Genomic DNA, 10,352 nt, shown 5'->3' with positions numbered 1-10,352 from the left:
GTGCATTTACCTATTTCCATTTCTAGTTTCAACTAAAAAGCAGCAGGTGTTTCTCTTCACTTCTATTATTTTTACTTACTTTATTTATGGAAAATTTCAAATATAAAGAATACAGAGAAATATATTTCAAAAATTATCAATACAAGGCCAATTCCCTTCTACCCCCACTCACACTTCCATTAGGTTTTTTTCTTCTTCTTCCTTTTTAAGACAAAGTCTTGCTCTGTCACCCAGGCTGGAGTGCAGTGGCACAATCTCTACTTACTGCAATCTCCGCCTCCTGGGTTCAAGCCATTCTCCAGCCTCAGTCTCCCGAGTAGCTGGGACTACAGACTCATGCCACCACGCCTAGCTAATTTTTGTATTTTTATTAGAGATGGGGTTTCACCATGTTGGCCAGGCTGGTCTAGAACTCCTGGCCTTAAGTGATCCACCTTCCTGGGCCTCCCAACTCCATTAGTTTTAAATCACAATTTCCCTGCTACTAAATGAAGATATTTCAAACAAGAACAAACCAGCTAACCAGATAGAACCTATTCTTCCTAGAAGAGTAATAGGGAAATTCACAGCTTGTTGACAAAGATATTACTATTTCATTAGACACTACTCAGAAGTGAAATGTTAAGAAATTTTTCAATGACTTTTAAAAGTAAATACAATCTCTTTTATTGTGCTGCAGTTGTTAAATTGTGCTATGGTATGTACTTGTAGACAAATTCCAAATATTTTGAGTTGCAGGCATTGCCTGTAAACTAACGGTTACCAATCAGAGATTAGGTGATACTGAGCAGGTGTCATCTGTTTGGCCACCACAGAAATGCCCTGTACTTATCCACATGCTATTCCAAAATTTCCCATAAGAGTATTAGGATTTCCTTTCTCTTGCTTCAGGACAGTCTTCCTTCTTCAGGCTCTACCTAGTGATCTTAATGTTTAGGGAAAAATAAAAGTAAAAACGTTATATTGCCTGATCTTAGGAGAAAAGGAAGAAAAAGGGGCATTAAAAGTATATGGGAGTTACCAGTAAATACGTTTGCAACTGAAATAATTTTACAGTCTAATATAAAACATCTTATAAAGTGGCCAGATTAATTTATAGTCCTCGTTTCTCAAATGCATCAGCATACTCATGTTCACACCATTTCTGATTTCAGGGACACACACACACACACACACACACACACAAAAGGGGGAGATAAAAGAGACTAAACCACATCTATGCTCACAAGAAAAACACGATATCTTTGTTACTTTAAAATGTAACATAAAACTGTATGCCTTCAGCTACTGACATGGATTTCTGACATTTAAAATACAGCTTTACAATGAGTATTTAGTAACCTTTTGCAGTCATATTTGGTTAATATAAATTAACAAATTTGTATTTGCAGCATTGGCTGCAAAATCCTTTCTTAGTTTTATTCTCAGTTGTCAAGTTACAACTAACAGAAGAAAAGGAGTCGCCTGAAGCAAGTACCTAGTTTCTAGAAAACAGAGTACTACTAAAAGAAGACAAATAAAAAGAACAAATAGCATTTAGAAAATATCATTGATCTGTATGTGACCCCCTCAAAATTGAAATGCTTTTTCTTTTGCTTTAAGACTATTTCAAATTAAGGCATAAAGAAGACATGACAACGTACTAAAGAGAAAATCCTATAAAGCCATCTTCAATTCAGCAAATACTTAGTAAATCACCACTATACACAAGGCCTAGTATCAATTGTTAGGTGGTAGTGATATGGTGATGGGGTCACAAGAATGACTATCTCACAGTTCTTGTCCCAGGGTTCTTTGACTCTAGTAGAATTATAGCATGTATGAATACAATCCCCTCTCAACGATGGTAACCTTGGATAGGGCTGACACACACTCTCTCCTTTGACCAAAACTATAATCAGGCTCTTCTCTGAGTCCTTTGCTTGACTAAGCCTGATCTTGGGCTTTCCTTTCTGTTCTAGTACAGATTCTCCTCGACTTAGGATGAAGTTACGATACAAAAAAACCCATCATAAGTTGAAAATATTCCACGTGGAAAGTGCACTTAATATACCCAACCTATTGAACATCATAGTTCGGCTTAGCCTAACTTAGACATGCTGAAGCCTAGCCTACCTTAAACATGCTTCTTGTGATTGCATTGTTGACTGACAGCTGCGGCTCACGGCCACTGCCCAGCATCAGGAGCGGGTATTGTATTGTGAATCACTTGCCCAGGAGAAGATCAAAATTCAAAATTGGAAGTGTTTCCACTGAATATGTATGGCTTTTGCACCATCATAAAATCAAATCATTGTAAGTTGGGGACCATTTGTAGAATCCAATTGGAGCAAGAATCCTGCCACATCACTTTAATGAATATCCCCTACCCTTGGTATCAGACCACCCTCAATATCTTATCACCCTGGCCTGCCTTCAGCAATAATCCCATCAGGTCAGTTTAGCCAGAAATCCTTTATCCTTGGTGTTTACTCTTAGTAATTTTCCATCCATTGCTCCCCACCCTGCTTCTTGGTTATAAATTCCCACTTGTCCTTATTGGAGTTAGAATTTAGTCCAATCTCACTCCCCCACTGCAATACCTTACTGCCGTGGTCCTGAAACCTATCTCCATAGCTGACTTTGAAAAGGTCTGTCTCACCATTCTTCACAAGTATCATTAATAAAGCATTCTTGAGAAAGTCACTTCAACCTACCTTACCCTAAGTTTCATCTCTTGCATAGTGAAGAAAATAGTTGTAACTACCTCATAAGGTGGTTGTGAGGATTAAATTAGTTAATACATGTGAAGATATAGCAGACTAGTTGACTTCTATAAAATGTTTTAAATTGTTAGTTATTACTTCGTTGACACATGGCATAGGCTAATTGGAAGAAATAATATTTTTGTGAATTTGTATTGATACTGAGGGAGAGGGCACTGTCGGTGGATAGGATTTGCTTGAGTAAAGGCAAAGGGCCACAATGTACAGGGTGTCTCTAAGGACTAGGAAGTAGAATCGCTTGATTGATTGATAAGAGGGCTTTGAATGTCAAACATTTTCAATGGGAGAATGAAATGATTGGAATTGCATTACTTTAATCTGGAAATTATTTGTGACTGTTTTGATAGTGAGGACTTTATAAACCCTCATTAAAATAACTTGAAATAGAACAGGGGGGCCGGGCGCGGTGGCTCAAGCCTGTAATCCCAGCACTTTGGGAGGTGAGACGGGCAGATCACGAGGTCAGGAGATCGAGACCATCTTGGCTAACACGGTGAAACCCCATCTCTACTAAAAAAAGTACAAAAAACTAGCCAGGCGAGGTGGCGGGCGCCTGTAGTCCCAGTTACTTGGGAGGCTGAGGCTGGAGAATGGCGTAAACCCGGAAGGCGGAGCTTGCAGTGAGCTGAGATCCGGCCACTGCACTCCAGCCTGGGTGACAGAGCGAGACTCCATCTCAAAACAAAAAAAAAAACAAACAAAAAAAAAAAAAAGAAAGAAAGAAAGAAAGAAAAAGAAAAAAAAAAAAAAAAGAAATAGAACAGAGGATTAAGTCTATAAGTGATACCCAAATGCCTGTGTTCTTGAACTAGCTACATGAGATTCTCGATTATAAAGGGGAATTCCTCACTATGTCTCCAGATAGAGAGATAGGTAGTATATCATGTATATCATACAACATATGCTCTATGAGATGTAACCAATCCATATAATATATTTTCATGTGAAATTATGAAGCAGGGCCTAGGAATTTTGGTTGATAAAAATCTTGTTTGAAAGTTTTTGCAAATGTAAAATTTACAGGACTTGGCAAATAGGACGGATAGGGTGGTGGGATGAAAGAGGAGCAGCAACTCTAAAAGGTAGTGACTTTCAAATGTGAATCAACATATCAATCATCTGGATCATGTTAAAACACAAACCAGTGATTCCAATTCAGTAGGTCTGGAATGAAGCCCCAAGAATCTGGATCCTTAAGTGTTACCTTGAGTTTGGTGATTTTTAAGCTTTAGTGTTCGTCATACTCATATGGAAAGCTTGTTGAAACACAGATTGCTGAATTTCTCATTCAGCCAGTCCTGGGCAGGCCCAAGCATTTGCATTTCTAACTAATTTCCACGTAATACTTGGAACGTGGACCACCACAGTTTGAGAACCACTACTCCAGTTGATTTTTATAGCCTGGGTAATGGGGAGAATGATGGTGTCCTTATTGTTAAGAATCTTCGTCTTTTCTATTAGATTGAAGAAAACCATACTTTTATTCTTTGTTACCTAAGAGAAGAAAAATGGAGGATGCTTAGTCATGTGTTGGCCTTATCCAGACAACATGACCATGGTGAAATTTAATATCTATTTGAAAAAAAAAAATGACTAATAACATTCTCACTGGATAAATAAAAGGTGAAGAAAAAATGTATTCTCTCACAGTTGGATTGAAATGTACTTTCGTTGTAGAGTAATAAAAATTATCAACCTCTTTAGTTATTCTTCTGTTGTTTTAAAGTCTAGAATTCAAATGATAAAGGTAATTGAAAGGATACTTTTTTTTTTGGTTTATCTATTGACAGGGGTCAGTAAAATGTGAATTTGGCTCACAGACCAAATTCCGTCAATGTCTATTTTTGTATGGTCCACAAGCCAAGAATGGCCTTTATATTTTTAAGTGGTTGAAAAAAATCAAAAGAAGAGTAATATTTCATGACTCATGAAAATTGTACAAAATTCAAATTTTGATGTCTATAAATGTATTAAGTTATCCAGAGAAACAGAACCAATAGGCCAATAGGAGGGGTGTGTGTGTGTGTGTGTGTGTGTGTACATATACATATGTATGTATAATACATAATATTTTGGATATTGGAATTGGCTCACACAATTGTGGATGCTGAGAAGTTCCACGATCTGCTGACTGCAAGCTGGAGACCCAGGAGAGCTGATTGTGTAAGTTCCAGTCCAAGTACAGGAGAAGATCAATGCACCATCACAAAAAAAGTCAGGTACCAAGAGAAAATTCTTCCTTATACTGTCTTTTGCTTCATTTAGACTTCCAATACATTGGATAAGGCCCACCAACATTGGGAAGATCAAACTGCTTCACTCGCCCTACTGATTCAAATGTTAATTTCATCTATAAACCCTTCACAGACACACCCAGAATAATGTTCAACCAAATATCTGGGCACCCCATTGTCCTAGTCAACAAAATCTATCCCTTCTCAGCTTGGCTTTCATATACATCTCCTTAAATCATATTTAATTTCCAAATAAACACAATAACAAGGTCATAACTCCACTTTACATAATATAACTATCTCACATAAAACTGAATATGCATTACCCATTCCCCAGAAAAGGAGATAAAGTTCTTGATGTTTACTCTTCTCCTTGACATCCTGTAACTTAAAAAATACTATGATGTAAGTTGAACAATACTTAAATATTATGTTAATAAATCAATACATTATATGTTACATAATAAAGGAATAAGAGAGGGAGAAAAAGATGTTTACTATACACACATGAACATTTCATAACAAAGTAAGGGGGAATACTCCTAACAGTCCTCATTTACGTAACTGGTTACATGGTTGTAGTTGATATTTATAACTACCTTCTTTCACTAACTATCCTGTGTTTTGTTTGTTTGTTTGCCTTTCTTTAGCTGGTTCTTTACCTGGTCAAGTGACCCAAGCTTTCGTTCCTAAAGGATCTGGGGCATTAGGAGTTTTGCCTGGATTAGGTTGTTGTAATTTTACACTGACTTTAATTACTGGACATGTAGTACAGAGGGGCATCCTGCAGGTTCTACTGCATTTCAGACATACTCAACCTTACTTCCATTGTGCAATAGCAGTTCAGTTTCCCCTTGCTAGTTCTGATCAGTCACCGCAGACAGCACAGCAACTCTCTTCTTTGCCTGTTGATTCAGAGGCATGAGGAATTCAAAGTGGCTGGGCAGCAGTTTTTATTAATTAATTTATTTTTCAATGGAACACTTCATGAATTTGCATGTCATCCTTGCACAGGGGCCATGCTAATCTTCTCCGTATCATCCCAATTTCAGTATATGTGCTGCTGAAGTGAGCACAGTTCATTGTTGTATCTGCTACTGGAAGCATTTCTCCCTCAGGAACTAGGACTTTTAGGCCAGTAGAGCATAAGGTCATGGGAACAGGAAGCAAAACATTTTATTAGTCAGTCACGAGGAGTAATAGTGAATAAATTCATTCCCGCTTCTGCCCCTTATTCCTGGACCCATGAGTCTTTGCTATGGAAGAAATAGCTCTGTCTATATATTAGATGTTGATTCAGAGAATGTGCAGCCTTCTGGAGAATCTTGCCTCAGCACTGCAAAATATTACCACCTAGCTGGTGCTGTAACTAAGTTCTCCAAAGGCCATTCCACTGTTCTATCAAACAAATTACTTCAGGATGGTGGGCAACATGATAAGGCCTATACATTCCATGAGCATGGACCCATTACCATACTTCTTTTGCTGTGAAGTGAGTTCCTTAATCAGAAGCAATGCTGTGTGGAATCTGTGGAATCCTGTGCCCGTGGAAAAGGAATTCTGTAAGTCCAGGATCACAGTTTTGGCAGAAGCATTGCATGCAAATCCATACTTAAGATGATCTTACTTACAGAGAAGAGGCATCAAAGAGCTCTTCAAGGATGCCAGGGCCCCCCTCACACAGTTATTTCTCTCAGTACTGGTAAAAGTTTGTTTTATGAATCCTTCCAGTGTGGGTGGATAGGTCTTACGTGACAATCTCCCTAAGCGTTTGAATTTCTTCCTCTACATTATACCAAGGCAAGTCTGACATTTTCAGTTCACTTACTGTGAGCCACCTTTTAGAACATGTTTCAGACAACCAACTGAACAAATTCATAGTGCCCTTTCCAACTTTCTGAGCTGTAACACAAAATGCAGGCTATGCTCAGTGAGCCCATATCAATCAATTCAGCCTGATCTAACTTTATCTTCCTTCATTTCACACTGTTAGTGTTCATTCCCACACATGTTTCCTGGACTTCTGTCTGTACAAATTAGAAAACTCAAGCAGTTCCATTGAAGTGTAGTGAGCCCTCTCATGAATCATACACTTTTTACCTCACCTTTAGGGGCCTGCTGGGACTTGAGTCTACCTATAGGTCTAGAAACAAAGAGAGGTGGGTCTTAGGACAGTCAGCATTGTCTTGCATGGCAACTGTCTCGTGGGAGGCCATTAAACTTTCCTCAGGCAATGCACGGTTAATCTCAGACTGGATTAAAAAGGCTGATGCCACTGGTAGTAGGGAGGCCACTGACACTGGGGCATGGGGAGGCTGTTTCCACTGGGGATGGGGAGGCCATACCTCCTGGGAATGGAGGGGCCTCTTCCATTGGTAAAGAGACATGAGAATTTAGGGGCACAATATCCTCAGCTTTGTCAAAGTCTTCCCACACATCCTCATCCTAAATCTTTTTCTTTCCCAATCAATGCCCACACTTTAACAGTAGACATTCAACAAGGCTGGGAATTTATAATCAATTAAATTGTAATTTAGTCTCGGGATGGTATTCTGCATTCAATTTTCAACCTAGCCCTTTAGCTATAGGAGATAAGGGTCTCCTTTAGGACACAGATAGAAACTCAGGTCATTTATGTGGTGCTTGAGCTGTGAATTTGAATCCCTGAGCTCATTCTTTTCCTTCACCACTTTGTCCGGCAACAGTGGAACAACCAGTCAATCTTATTGTATTGGTTAGTTTTCCAAAAAAGCTTGGAAGTACTGTATACACAGCCACCCAGCTTGTTGCTTCTTGGAAGTGGTTGATTAGGAGTGTTTCGTGCAGGTATTTTGTGTATCTCTGCTACCAGTTCATGCCATGGACTATCAGTGTTCCTATGTATATATTTATTATAAGGAATTGGCTCACCTAATTACGAAGGCTGAGAAGTCTCATGATTTGGATCTGCATTCTACAAGGTGGAGACCCAGGAGAGTTAGTGGTATAATGCCAGTGCGAGGCTAAAGACCAGGAGAACCAATGGTAGAGGTTTCAGCTGAAATGCAGGAGAAGAAAACAGTCTGACAGACAGTGAATTCTCCCTTACTTCACCTTTTGTGGTATTCAGGCCTCCAATGGATTGATGGAGGCCCACTCATATTGTGGAGGGCAACCTGCTTCACTTAGTCTACTGATGCAAATGTTAATCTCACCTATAAATGTCCTTACTGACACACCCAGAACAACTTCCAACCGGATATCTTGCACCATGTGTTCCAGTCAAGTGAACATATAAAATTAACCATCACTTTAGTGAGTTTTATTGAAACAAAGCCACACTTGTTCATTTCCATATTGTCATCTTTGGCTGTTTTCAAGCTATAACAGCAGAGCTGAGGAGTTGAAACAAAGACCATTTGGCCTGCAAAACCCAAAATATTTACTATCTGACCCTTTACTATAAAAAACTTGGCTCACCAATGTTCTAAGAGAGTGCTTTTAACATTTTAATATATGTACAAATCAACTGGGGATCTTGTTAAATTGTTGAATCAGATTCAGTAGGTCATAGCCAAAATTCTCCATTACTATCATGCTTCTGGGTGAGGCCAGTGCTGCTAGACTGAAAACTGTATATTCTATTTCTCAGTTTTTGCTCTTTTCATAGTCCCTAACTATAATGCCTTAAACTGCTGCCTATGCAGATTCTCTTTAGGTTCATCAAACTTAAATCCTGTTACTTCTATTTATTCTCCAAACTATTTCATCTTATTGTGAACTCCTCTTCCTCATTGTATTTACTTTGTTTCAAATTTTTAGGTTTTGAATGTATTCTGTGTTCCCTAGCTGTTGCACTTTTTTTTTTTTTTTTTTGAGACCAAATCTCACTCTTGTCCCCCAGGCTGAAGTGTGATGGCACAATCTTGGCTCACTGCAACCTCTGCCTCCGGGGTTCAGCGATTCTCCTGCCTCAGTCTCCCAAGTAGCTAGGATTGCAGGCTCCTGCCATCACAACTGGCTGATTTTTGTATTTTTATTAGAGACAGGGTTTCACCATGTTGGCTAGGCTGGTCTCGAACTCCTGACCTCAGGTGATCCACCTGCCTCGGCCTCCCACAGTGCTGGGATTACAGGCACTAGCCACCACGCCAGGCCTGACTTTTTAATGTGTGACTATCTTAACTCCTTCAAAAGATTTAAAGTTTAGATATTCTGTTTTGAGACATCTATTACCTGTTATGCTTGCATAGTGCCTAACATGTAGAAGGTATTCTCAAGATAGTTATTAAATTAATTACTGTTCCACACCTAGAGAGGATATAGTTAAATCAACAGTACATCATCTCAGTACGTGAAGTGATATTCTTAGTCATTGATACAGTTTTAGAATTAATTTATTTTTTCTCTTTAATAATTTTGATAAATTTCAGTGATAAGAATTATTCTTCTTCCTGAACAAAAGACAGTATTGAAGTAAAATACAAGTCTTTGGATTAATACATTAAATCAGGCTACAGAATTGAAATTTAAACTTGTCTCAAGCCTTGAGATGAAAAGTACACCTTAATTACGAACTGAAAAACTGCTTATTGTGCAAATTGCCTGGAGGCTGGAGAATTAGAAATGCAATGTTAATTTCACTAGTTTAATAATTTCATTTTCAGAATTTTCTTGAAGAGGTATTGATAAATTGCAATAGCCAATCATGTATGAAAGTTTACAGACTATGAAAATGTTTTATTTTGCCATTAAGAATCACACATTTCAGCTTTTGAAGAGAATTAGGTGAGTAATTAAATAAGATGAGAAACCTATACTGTCATAAAAATTAGCAAATTTACTTTGCTCTTCTTCTAATCAATTTAAAATTTCTACCTGAACTATTTTAGTATATTCCAAGAATAAAGGTAGTATGAATATGAAGCTGCTTTCAAGGAATCTTATAGATAGATATAAAAAGCAGTTATAAATGTTTGGCATTTTATGAACTTTTGAGTTCCTTTTTTTTTTTTTTTTTTTGAGATGGAGCCTCACTCTGTTGCCCGGGCTGGAGGGCAATGGCGCAATCTGGGCTCACTGCAACCTCCGCCTCCCAGGTTCAAGCAATTCTCCTGCCGCAGTCTCTTGAGTAGCTGGGATTACAGGCACCCACCACCAAGCCTGGCTAATTTTCGTCTTTTTTTTTTTTTTTTTTTTTTTTTAAGTAGAGATGGGGTTTCACAGTGTTGTCCAGGTTGGTCTTAACCTCCTGATCTCAGGTGATCAATCCATCCGCCTTGGCCTCCCAAAAGTTCTGGGATCACAGGCACGAGCCACCGCGCCTGGCCAACTTTTGAGTTCTTAAAGCAATATTCTTTATATACTTTACCTC

General features: G+C 38.5%; 1 non-coding gene across 1 annotated transcript; it reads right to left on the bottom strand.

The window, feature by feature from the left end:
* Positions 1 to 5,968: 5,968 nt before the first annotated feature.
* Positions 5,969 to 6,075, bottom strand: LOC112425460 (U6 spliceosomal RNA). The gene has a single exon (XR_003016520.1). It is a non-coding gene; the product is annotated as a U6 spliceosomal RNA (small nuclear RNA).
* Positions 6,076 to 10,352: the final 4,277 nt, after the last annotated feature.

Source organism: Macaca nemestrina, chromosome 6 (genome assembly GCF_043159975.1).
Source record: "Macaca nemestrina isolate mMacNem1 chromosome 6, mMacNem.hap1, whole genome shotgun sequence".
Lineage (NCBI taxonomy): Eukaryota > Metazoa > Chordata > Mammalia > Primates > Cercopithecidae > Macaca > Macaca nemestrina.
This window is presented reverse-complemented; position numbering and strand designations above follow the sequence as displayed.